Below are 12528 nucleotides of genomic sequence, written 5' to 3'. Positions count from 1 at the left end.
TACAGATTTTGTTTGTTTGTTTTGTTTTTTGAGACAGGGTTACTCTGTGTAGCCTTGGCTGCTCTGGACTCACTTAGTAGACCAGGCTGGCCTCGAACTCATGGAAATCCACCTGCGTCTGCCTCCCACAGTGCTGGGATTAAAGGCATGTGCCACCACACCTGGCTGCCGTGTCCGGTTTTTAAAAGGTTGAAAACTGATCATGTGAAGACACAGAGGCAGAGAGTGAAAGAGAGAAGTCTCAGAAGTAACTGGCTCGGTCAACCCCTTGTCCTGACTTCTGGCTTTTTGAATTGAAAAAAAAATTTTTTTTTCCATTGCTCAAACTACCCAGTTATGGATGGTGGTGGTCGGAATGAAGATGGCCCCGTAGACTTACAGGGAATGGCATTTTTTGTGTGGCTTTGTTGGAGGAAGTGTGTCGCTGGGGGTAGGCTTTGAAATGTCGGAAGCTTGAGCCAGGCCCAGTGTCACTCTCTTCCTGCTGCCTGACAATCCGAATACAGGACTTTCATCTACCTCAACAGCACCGCGTCTGCCTGCATGCTGTCATGCTGCCATCCAAGACAACAATTGGACTAACCTCTGAACGGTAAGCCAGCCCCAATTAAATACTCTCCTTTATAAGAGCTGTGGTTACGGTATCTCTTCACAGCGATAGACACTGTAAGACAGGCCGGACTACATATTTTTCCTCCTCTAGCACATGGTTATCCATGCTTGAGTATTCTCTAAGGAGTGTCACATAGCCCTCAGGAATATTATAGGGCCAACCCTTTTTCAGTAAGACACCCAAGAAGCACTGAGCTTGTGCAGACTCCCCACCCTCCACCCCCCCCCCCATCTGTCACCCCCTCCCCCAACACAGTTCCCAACACAGCTACTAGATTCCCCCGAGCCAAGTCAAGCTCCCGAAGTCCTTTGGTTTGATGCAGAAACTCAGAGCGCCTTGCTGCTGTCTGGCCTGGGGCTAGCAGCTCAGCAAGGCAGGGTTGTGACGTTTTGTTGCCTGAAGGTTAGGGTTATCCTAACCTTCCTGCTTGTCTATCAGAAGAGTTGTGACACTTGGCAGGAGATAAACCGCTCTCCCGCCTTTCCAGCCTAGCCTAGCCTGTTATCTTGGGGCGTGGATCTTGTTCTGTGTTTTATCCGTTTCTGCCTGCACACTGTGGTAGCCCTGACCTTCCGGTGGCAGAGTGTGCACTTTCAGTTTGGTGCTTGACCGGCTGAGCTTCCCTGGGAGAGTACCCAAGGAGGTCCAGGCTCCTGCCAGATGCAGAAGGACACTGCAAGATAAGAAACATTTATGCTAAATAAAGAAGGGATATACCTAAGTTTGAAGCCACAGACTTTTATATCTACAGGCAGATGCTCTACACCTAAAAGGCCACCTACTGGCACATCTCACTTCAATAGCTGTATCTAAGATACATGCAGGACAGGGACTATGCTTGTGGCTTTTCTTTTCTTTTTTTCTTTCCGAGACAGGGTTTCTCTGTAACAGCTCTAGCTATCCTGGAGCTTGCTCTGTAGACCAGGCTGGCCTCGAACTCACAGAGATCCACCTGCCTCTGCCTCCCAAGTGCTGGCATTAAAGGCGTGTGCCACCACTGCCCAGCTTGCCTATGGCTTTTCTTGATTTTTCTAAAACGTATTTACCTTTTTTTTTTTTTTAAGATTTATTTATTTAATGTGTACATATGTGTCCCTGCATGAGTTTACATGTACCGTGGGTGTGCAGGAACCTGTGAAGACCAGGGCGTGTGGATCTCCTGCAGATGGAATTAAGAGGTATTTTGAAAGCTGTCTGATGTGGGTGCTGGGAACCTAACTCAGGTCCCTCCCAAGTGTGCTCTTCAATGCTGAGCCACCTCTCCAGCCCCCTTGATTGGTCGATCGATCGATTGATTTTTGTTTTCCAAGGCAGAGTTTCACTGTGCAGCCCTTGCTGTCCTGGAACTCATAGAGATCACCTGCCTCTGCCTCCCGAGTGCTAGGATTAAAGGCCTGCCCATTGCCTCAGACCTTGATTTTTGGTTTGGTTTTTGGCTTTGGCTATTTTTATACATGGCTTCTCTGTGTAGCCCTGGCTATCCTGGAACTCTCTTGCTCTGTAGACCAGGCTGGCCCAGAACTCATAGGGATCTGCCTCTCTCTGCCTCCTAAATTCTGGAATTAATGGTGTGCACCACCACCACCACCACCACCTGACCCCTTGTTTTATGTTTTGGCACAAGATTTCCTGTAGCTAAGGTTGACCTTGGACTCTTCGCCTCCCGAGTGCTGGGATTACAGGAGGGAACCTCCGGTCTCGGCTCTTTTTGAGGACTTACGAAGCTCCAGAGATGCTGTGCTAGGAGTTTCATATACACGGGCTAAAACATTTATGGCGGCACTACGGATGACAGTGACACAGGACACTGAGGTAACCACCTCCAAATGACAGTGACTGCAGAGGGCCCGGGGTTAAACAGTCCCTCATCATCCTGAGGTCAGCTGCCCTTCCTGATGCTGTCCCACAACCAACTCCTCCCTTGCTCAACCTTCTTGCCCATTACCGTCCTCAGGCCTCACTCTGTGAAGGGGTTGCCACCCAGCCTAATACCTTCAACAGAGGACGGATGCTTAATGTGATGTTTATTGTTTGTTCGGGTCTCTGTAGCCCTGGCATTCTGAACATTAGTGTGCTTGCTTGGTCTGGTCTCTATGTCTCAGCCTCCTGAGGCATACATCACTAAATCTGCCTAAATGGACTTTTGTTTTGTTTTTTTTCTGAGACACATGAGCCCTTGTAAGGACAATGGCTTCTCATAGCTGAGGATGGAAAAGGCACAAAATGGCACACAGAAAAATGTAAGAATCCATTCTGCTGCAGGATATTTGATCTCATTGTGAACTCTGAGATTGTGAACTATTAAAAACCTGTTTCTAGTTTGGTGTGGCTCAGCCCTAACACACAACTTCAATCCAAGAGCTAAATAAAGTCGAGCTGACAGGAGAGAAGGGGATTTATTTATTTTATGCATATCAATGCTCTATTTGCATGTACATCTACATGCCAGAAGAGGGCATCAGATCTCATTATACATGGGTGTGAGCCACCATGTGGTTGTTGGGAATTGAACTCAGGACCTCTCGAAAAGCAGACAGTGCTCTTAACCACTAAGTCATCTCTCCAGCCCCTGAGAAAGGTATGTAAGATAGCATGGAGAAGCTGGGTGTGGTGGCACATGCCTTTAATCTCAGCATTTGGGAGGCAGAGGCAGGTGGATCGCTGTGAGCTCAAGGCCAGCCTGGTCTACAAAGTGAGTCCAGGGCAGCCAAGGCTACACAGAGAAACAGAGAAACCCTGTCTTGAAAAACAAAAACAAAAACAAAAACAAACAAACAAATAAACAAACAAAAAAGGTAGCAAGAAGAAGAAAGGTCTTTTGCTGTTTTCCTTCTGAGGTGTGAACTGAGTAGGAAGATCAGCTGAGAGCTTGGCTTGCTCTGCCTCTCTGAGCTAGTAGTGGTCTTTATTGGCAAAAGTGAAGGATGGGGACTTTGTTTTTTTAAAACAACACCATTCCAAACTGTCACATAGTCTCCATGTCACCTGCCACCCATTTCTTGTACAACTTCGAACAGAAAGTGCTTCCTTAGCCTCCCAGGGCTTAGTTTATCATGATGTTTGTATTTGAGGACAAATAGGTGCATAGACTGGGACATAGATGTCCACAATTCAAGTTTCATACATTGTTAAGGCAAAGCGATTTTAGAAATAAATACAAATGAAACTGAGAGTGGTGACTTGCACCTATAATCCCAGCTGAGACCGAGGCAGGAGGATCACCACAAGGAAACAAAAACCAAAACCATACATCTATGGGCTTTCAAGTTAACAGCCATTTGGTGACATAGCTTTTACTAGATCTGACAGGCTCTGCTCCTGAGGCACTTATGAGGCTGCCAAGCCTGGGACCACCCCATTGACCCCAGTGCTCTTATGACAATATAGCCAGCTTCTAGCCTTCTGCCATCACAGGTGTTGGAGTGCTCTGGAGTGAAGCCAAGCACGCAGACACTCTAAAGCACCGAGTGTCTATAAGTAGCTCTTGATTATAAAGCGGCCAGTCAAGCAATCCACAGCGTGTCTGCATTGAAATCGCCAAAGCCGCCGGATTGCTGGATTGCTGGTACGGTGGTGTGTGCCTGCAGTCCCAGCACTTGAAAGGTGGCAGCAGAAGGATCGGGAGTGGAAAGTCATCCTTGGCTGCACAGCAAATTTGAAGTCAACCTGGATTGCATGAGAGCCTGCCTCAAACAAACAAACAAACAAACAAAAAAAGCAAAAAACAAAACAACTAAAAACAAAAGGAGAGAGGGCCAGCCAGATGGCTCAGCAGGTAAAAGAACCCAAGTTCAACTCCCAGCACCCACATGGTGGCTCACAACTGTCCCCAGGGATCTGACACAGGTGTGTGGTTTTACATGCATACATACATGCAAAATACCTAAATACACACACAAAAGGAAGTGGGGTTACAGGCTCCTCTGACTCCCATACATGTGCTGTGGCTCAGAGAGGGGGAGAGGGAGGAAGAGGAGAAAAGATAGAGGGGGGGAAAAAAAGAAGGAAAAACACTAATAAAAAACCCATAACCTATCAGAGGTGATGGAGAAATCCTTTGAGCTCTGACTGAAAGAGGCTCCAGGTGGTGACATTCAAGGCTGGGATTTGGGGGATTTGGCTTCAGACCTCCTAGGAGTGGGGCTCACTTCTGCTTCCTCCTGCTCTACCTCCCTCCCAGCTGAGGGTCCATCATCACGACAGTCACCAATAGGTGGCTGCAGATGTTCAGGAGCTACACAGCCCTCTTTTCCTAGGGGGACCATGCCATCAGGACAGTTATTCTGTCAGTCTGCTGCCCCACATCGATTCAGGAAATCAAAGTGAAGCTTTAGGGGCCATGGAGAGATGGCTCAGCGGTTAAGAGCGCTAGCTGCTTTCCCAGAGGTCCTGAGTTCAGTTCCCAGCGACCACATGGTGGTTCCCAACCATCTGTAGTATTTATGAAGAGAGAGCACTCATGTATGTAAAATAAATAAATATTTTTTTTTAAGCGAAGCTTTTGGAAGTTCATTTTGTGAGAGTTGGGCATATCCTACCGCTGACTCATTCTGTCAAATCTTTCTCTGATTCATCACTTTGCCCCTCAATTAGAGGTCACTCTCAAACATGTCTGCTGCCTTCTATAAACTAACTTTACCTTCATTGTTTGGGATTAAAGGTGTGTGCTAAGGGCAGGTTTATTTTCCAGCCAGAGGGATTAAAGGTGTGTTGTTCACACAGACCTAGGTCTTTGGATGTGATGATTCCTTGCCAGAGCAGCCATGTTGCTGGATTAAAATTCCTCTACAGTAAACATATCTTAAGCTTTCTTGTACTCACCTGGCTAAGTTGTTATCTGAAGACATTTCCCAAAATGGTGCCATGCTTAGATATGGCAAAAATAAGGGAGCTGATGGTCAGACTCCAGCAAGTCTCGGCCCAGCACTGGTTACCTAAATCAGGCTAAACGGAGTTTCATTCTTCTCTCACCAGGGTAGTTTTCCCTGTCGGCTGTAAAGTCAGCACAGACCTCCCACAAGGTGGGAACTGCAGTGCTGCTTGCTAAGGCCAGTGGGTCTACAAGGCAAGGGTTGTAGGCTCAATATTCTTAACCAATGTATTTTATTACAATGTATTAACCGAGCATATGTCACTTATAACCTGACTAACCAAAACAATAGGAAAAGAGGATTAAGGAACACAGTAACAAAACTGTAAGGATATCAGTTTCAAGGAACAATTCTCCTGTTGTAATCAGCAGGATTTCTTCTCCTGGAACCTGGAGTAACCAGAACCCAGAACCTCAACAGGAGCTGGAGCCCTGAAGCCTTCCCTCCAGCGGTTCTCTCTAGGACCGTCTTGAAGTGCAGCGATCAACAGCCAAAAGCTATCCAGTCTCCAAAAGCCCCACCTCCAGTTCTGACCTCATTTATGTATCTCCTCCTAGAGTCTGTTCACGGGATCTTTTCAGCTGGGAACAGTCAAGCTCTCGCAGGAGGTGGTTGGTCTTTGAGTGGATTAATGTCACCTGTTTTCTCACAAGACCATTTTGATCCCACACTTGGGATCCTAAAAATCAGGTTTATCTCTCCTTCAAAGGGTTGCTGAGCAACCACCAGGCGCTAAGAGACAGGCAGAGAGCAGATTCATTTCCTGGGGCCGCAGGTTCTGGGCTTTGAACCTGAACTGGGTCCCTTTTCCCTCTAGGAATTGTGGAACCAATATGAAGACTGACTGTGAGACCATTATTATTATCTGAGAAAAGGAGCAGTGGGAAATAAACTCCACAGTCAATTCTTGGTGTCTGGGAAGCAATGGGGCCAGCGGGCTCATACAGGAGAGCTGTAGCATGCTTTTTGTGAACAGGAGATTTGCAGAGAATTCTGATGCCTCGGTTTCTCTCTCCTCTCTTATCCCTCTCAATGGTTCTTTGCCGATAGAGCCATGGGAATTGTTGACTGTTATGGCATTGGAGGGTGGTTTGTTTGGTTTGTTTGTTTGTTTGTTTTGCATGCAAACAAGATTTACAGAATCACAGGTTGCCTGGTAGTCACTCTGGCAACCATCTTAAATCTAGTTAGTTCCTGATAGTTCACCAAAAGAGAGACTTCTGGTCGACGGGCACCTTATCTTCAAAAATAAGAATGGGGCAGGGGGACAGGGCATGGTGGCGCACGCCTTTAATCCAGCACTTGGAGGCAGAGGCTGGTGGATCGCTGTGAGTTCGAGGCCAGCCTGGTCTACAAAGTGAGTCTAGGACAGCCAAGGCTACACAGAGAGACCCTGTCTTGGAAAAAAAAAAAAAAAAAACAGGCAGGGTGAAAGCTCAGCCGAGCAGAGGCAGCACTCAGATCAATACATCCAGGAAGAACCACTCTGTCCCGGACTGAACTTCGACTTTCCTCCTAAATTGTGGGAGAATGGGTGTGGTGATCCAGCACTTGGGAGACCGAGGCAGGAGGATGTTGAAAATGTGAGGTCATTTACATGGTAAATTCTAGGCCAGCTAGGGCCGTGTAATAAGGCCTTTCTCTCAAAATACAGGGTCTGGAGGACAGCTGATGGGTTAAGAGCGCTTGCAAAGGGACCAGGATTCAGCTCTCAGCACCCACACGGCATCTCATGTCCATCCATAACTCCAATTCCCAGAGACCCGATAGCTTCTCCTGACCTCTGTGGTGCACATGTATATATGTAGGTAAAACACCAATGCACATAAAATAAAACAAATGCTACAAACTAACAAAAACTTGCAGCTCCTGCAGAGGACTGGAGCTCAGGTGCCTCTGGCCTTTGTGGGTGCTGCACTCATGTGCACACACCGATGCTCAAGGACACATACATATTTAAAAATACATAAACTTTAAAGGACTATAAACTCGTTCATTCCTTTCTCCTCTCTTCTGCAACTGACTTGAGCTGTCTTGGGGAGTCAATTTTATCTATTATGACCTGCAAATTCCTGAGGCCTCAGCTTGGTGTATGCGCAATTGTGTTTGCACAGGGATTTGTATTAAAACAAACAAACAAACAAACAAACAAACAAAAAACCAGGCTGCACAAGACCCCGGGAACAGGGCCGGGCTGCCCAGAGGATGCAGGGCATGAGGACTAGGGCGCTGAGGCATCGCTGCAGCAGAAGGGCAGCCGCTGGCAAGCAAGGCTGGGACTGGCCTTGGGGCGGGGACGGGGCGTGGTGGGGGAACCACCCCTGGGCGTGGCGCGGAGATTGGGCGCGCGGAAACGGCCCCGCGCCATCACCACCGAGAGGCACCCCCCCACCCCCACATTCCTAGAGCGGCCACCAACAGCCAGGTGCGGCCCTGGCCTCCGAAGCCTTCTCGGTGCTGGCCGCCAGGGGGCAGCACAATGGCTAGAGCAGCCCGACGTGGCGGGGCCCCGCAGTGGGCCTGACCTAGGGAGGTCGGGAAGAAGATGCTGGGAGGGAAGCCGGTTGGAATTGCCACCATTAAAATAAGCTTAAATGTATAAACAATATCTATCTACGCTTATTGAAAACATAAATATAGAAGCGACCCTTGGCTCGTTGTCTCTCTGCCCCACAGGTGTTCAGGATTTGAGAGGTTTCTTTAAGGGGATAGAAGTGATGGGCTCCGAGGCTACCCTGGGGGTCAGGTTCTCTAGGAGTCTGGAGTGCTTGAGGGAATCTGGAACGGGTTAAGATGACTGGGGTTGGGAGATGCTTCCCCCAAGGTCAGAGCTTCTGTGCGTGCCTTAGAGAGTGGGCAGACAGCCAAGCCTGGCATCTAACACGAGAGCCTCAGAGTCTGGCTTATTTTGAATTCCAAAAATTCATGCTCAGTCAAAAAGGTGACATGGGGTCCTTGGGATGTGGAGGCACACCACACCACCTTCCCTGGGTCTGGCTTTGCAGCCCGCCTGCCCTTGGATTCCTCATCAGACCTCTGGGTCACCTTCCTTCTCTCATACCCCAGGTATCCATTGGGAGCCTTTGGCAGTGACGTGGAGACTCTCCATAGTATGCGGGCTAAATATTAGAGGGGATGTTAGAATGAATGCATACTAAAAGATAATACTATTTAAAGGTTTTATATATAATTTTTTTTTTGGTTTTATATATTTTTGTTGTTGTTTGTTGAGGCTGGCCTCCAAATGTCTACATAGCATAGGCTATCCTCAGCCTCCTGAGCACTGGGTTGCTGTGTTCCCACACAAGGCTCTGGTTTGGGATTGCCTATAATTAAGAGAAATACTTCTGACTGGGAGGTTGGTGTCGCATGGTTTAATCATGTGAGAGGCAGAGGCAGGTCTCTGTGAGTTTGAGGCCAGCCTAGTCTACTATAGCAAGTTCCAGACCAGCCAGGGATACCCTAGTGATACCGTGTCTCAAAAAATTTTTTTTATTCCTGCAAGGCAGGGTTTTTTTTTTTAATTGCTGACCTGTAGCATATTTGTCTATGAGACTGATAAGTCTGGGTGTCAGACTCCAGAGCAAGTACAAAATAAGTAAAAGCTGTCCCCATTTGTGAGGAGACTCAAACACACGATGCCCACCGAGTGCCAGCAGTACGTGCCACCAGCCCCAGGACAGCACAGTCCCTCCAGGATGCTCACAAGGCATGAGATGAGGCCCCTGACTCTTCCCTGGCATAGGCCGTGGAAGCATGTGCTGTAATTATAGTGTAGCCTTTAGGGACATCTGTGCTGCCATTTCCAAAGCCTTCCAGGAATTCCTGGTGAGCTTTGGCTTCTGAGATTTTCCTAGTGAGTGTATAGGGACTTAACCATTTTCCGATAGGAATCTCTCCCAAGCCTACAAAACCCAAAGGAAAACTAAAAGTTAGGGGAGTTCCCTCTATCCAAGAGTGAGGTAACTATGCGGAGTGCCGCTGAATAAATTAAACAACAGCGCTTGGTTCGACACTGGGAAACGCTAAGAAGAGTCACAGGGGCGTGGTCAGAACCTTGGGTTTAAAGAAAGCTTCAACCTTGGTAGTCCCCTCACAGAAACCCAGAGGAAAAAAGTGGCCCAGGCAGGATGCCCTGCTGTGGAAATCCAGAGTTTGGGATGACTGACAAAGTGCAGAAAATTTGAGCTTCAGATTTGGCTGATCTTCATATAGTCGACAGAACTTTACATCTTGAATCTGGTTGCTCCAGTGCTCAGAGGATGAGGCAGGTGGTCACCCTTCCATGCAGAGGGAGTCCTCCACCAACCTGTGCTCCACGAGACTCTGTCTTTAAAAGGGGGAGGAGCAGCAAGCTCTTCTTAGTGACACACTTCCTGTCGACATCACAGGTGTGGACACGGCCACAAGTCCTCGTGTCGGATGGTACCTAATGCACACTTCTGTCACACTTAGGAAAGAAATTGATTAGCAGAACAATAGTTTGTTCATTTAAAAGTTTCGTCTGCTGGGTGTGGTGGCACACACTTTCAATCCCAGCACTCAGGAAGCAGAGGCAGGCAGATCACAGTGAGTTCTAGGCCTGCTTGGTCTACAGAGCCAGTCCAGGACAGCCAGGGCTACACAGAGAAACCCTGCCTCGAAAAACTAAAAGAAAAAAAGTTTTATTGTTTAGAATCCTAATATTTGAGAGGGGCGGGGGGGGGGGGGGAGAAGTCTTAATTCTCAAATTTTGTGATTATGTACTAAGGCAAATGAGTTAATCTTTTCTGTAAAGTGAGCATCCCAAATCTGTTTGGATGAAGTTAATGTTTGTTTCAAGATTCCAGGCAGTTGGGAAGAAAAATGCATCTGTTTCTCTCAGCATATTTATTGTTTGAAGTAAATATACAGAGACCGTCTCAGCTGGTCTGGATACTGATGTGTTTGTTCTGGCTAGCATCATCATCATCATCATGATGTCTTCTGTGTTTTAGTCACCTTGTAGAGTGGCTGGCTGGAACTCACAGAGATCTATCTGACTGTCATCCTAGTGCTGGGATTAAAGGTGTGTGTGACCCCCCATGGCTGTCGCCCCCCTGCCCCACTCCAAGCATTCTGAAACCTTTAAGATTCCCCCCAAATTTACTTGTGTATCACAAACCTCTAGTTGAATAAGGCCATGGTTAATTCAGATTAAGCAACCGCAGGATTAAATGGGAAACGAGTAATGCTTTTATTTGACATTAATTATCGTTAAATTATTGAGAAGTACATTGTGAGAAGCAATGCACATCTACTTTGGGAGAAAATTAATGTAATTTTCATCGATAACTATGCCCAGCTGGGTAGATACACACACAAATTTTAAAAATTATTTTTATTTATGTGTGTGAGTATTGTGCCTGCATGTACGTCTATGCTTGTGTGCCTGGTGTCCTAGGAGGCCAGAAGAGGGCAGCAGATCCGCTAGGACTGGAGTTACTGACAATTATGAGCTGCCATGTGGGAAGTGGGGATTGAACCTTGCTCCTCTGGAAGAGCAGCCAACGAGCCATCTCTCACACAGGATTTTTATCTTGGGCGGTGGTAAAATGATCAGTGCACTTGCTGGTTATGCACAAGGCTCTGCGCCTGATCCCCAGGACTTTAGATTTTAGGATTTATAAACAGTTTATGTGCAGAAATTGGATCATGAAATCCTATACTTTGAAAAAAAGATTTTATTTACTATATTTTCTGGCATATAAGATAACTGGGTGTATAAGATGACCCCAACTTTTCCAGTTAAAATGTAGCTTAGAATATACTTGCTGTATAAGGCTACCCCTCTTCTAATGCACACCCTATGCAGCAGACTCCAGCATGTGTCTATTTGCAGGCAGTGCACAGGCAGCCAGGCACTTTATTAAATGCGGCCAGCCAGCCAGTGCCAGCCTACACTGCCCCTTTAAGGTGCACTCCACACTCAACCCAAAGACACATAGCCTTCCGTGTCGAATGGGCGAGTTCTGGTGGAGAGCCAATTCACGCTTATGTGCACCTCCTCGAGGTACAGGAAGATGTGTGCAGCTTGCTCCTTCCTTCTGCTTCATACTCCCGCCTCAGAGCGGGGAATCGGCTGTCCCCCCCCCCCCCCACATTATGTGCACCAGACATATGGAGCATGGGGAAGCAAGCTACAGGTAAGTACCTGGCATATAAGATGGCTCCCGACTTTGGCACAGATTTTTGAGAATTAAAACGTCACCTTATATGCTGGAAAATACTGTATTTATTTCAGGTACAAGTGCTCTATCTGCATGTACACCTGTATTCCAGAAGGCGGCATCAAATTCCAGCATAGACAGTTGTGAGCCACTATGTGGTTGCTGGGAATTGAACTCAGGACCTCTGGAAGAGCAGACAGTGCTTTTATCTCCTGAGCCATCTCTCCAACCCTAATCCTGTAATTTATAATTACCTTCCATGGAAAAACCAATGTCATAGTTTCATAACCACTTTAATTTTTTTTTCAAGACAGGGTCTCTCTGTGTAGCTCTTGGATGTCCTGGACTTGTTTTGTAGACCAGGCTGGCCTCAAACTCACAGCCATCGGCCTGCCTCTTCCTTCCTGAGTGCTGGGATTACAGTTGTGCGCCACTGCACTGGGCTTTAATTTTTTAAATTGTATTTATTTGTGTGTGTGTGTGTGTGTGTGTGTGTGTGCGCGCGCGCACACTTGTGTGCAGGTGAGCCATGGTGGAGGACAGCCCACTACTGTAGGTTGTTTTCTGCTTCCACTATGGAATCTGGGATACAGAACTCAGGCTGTCAATCTTCCTGCTGAGACATGCTAACTACTTACCCCTGTTGTTGGCTTTTTCTTAAAGTTAGCTTAAGTCCAGTTAATTTTAACCCTTGAGAGAATAGTTTTAGTAATTGTCTATCTTATAAAATAAAGAACAGGTTGAATGTCTGTCTTAAAATGATTTTGAAGCCAGGTGTGGTAGCATATGCCTTTAATCTCAGGACTCAGGGGGCAGAGGCAGGCAGATCAACTGTGGGTTCAAGGCCAGCCTGGTC

At 47.2% G+C, this 12528-nt stretch overlaps 1 long non-coding RNA gene across 1 annotated transcript; it reads left to right on the top strand.

Moving 5' to 3' along the window:
* The first annotated feature begins 160 nt into the window (after window positions 1-160).
* LOC311599118 lies at window positions 161-2993 on the top strand. The gene is made up of 2 exons (XR_014779769.1): window positions 161-592; window positions 2238-2993. It is a non-coding gene; the product is annotated as an uncharacterized lncRNA (long non-coding RNA).
* Window positions 2994-12528: the final 9535 nt, after the last annotated feature.

This window comes from Acomys minous, assembly GCF_964271855.1.
Source record: "Acomys minous genome assembly, chromosome: 6".
Taxonomy (NCBI): domain Eukaryota; kingdom Metazoa; phylum Chordata; class Mammalia; order Rodentia; family Muridae; genus Acomys; species Acomys minous.
The sequence above is the reverse complement of the archived record's forward strand: the minus strand, read 5'-3'. Positions and strand labels throughout refer to the sequence as shown.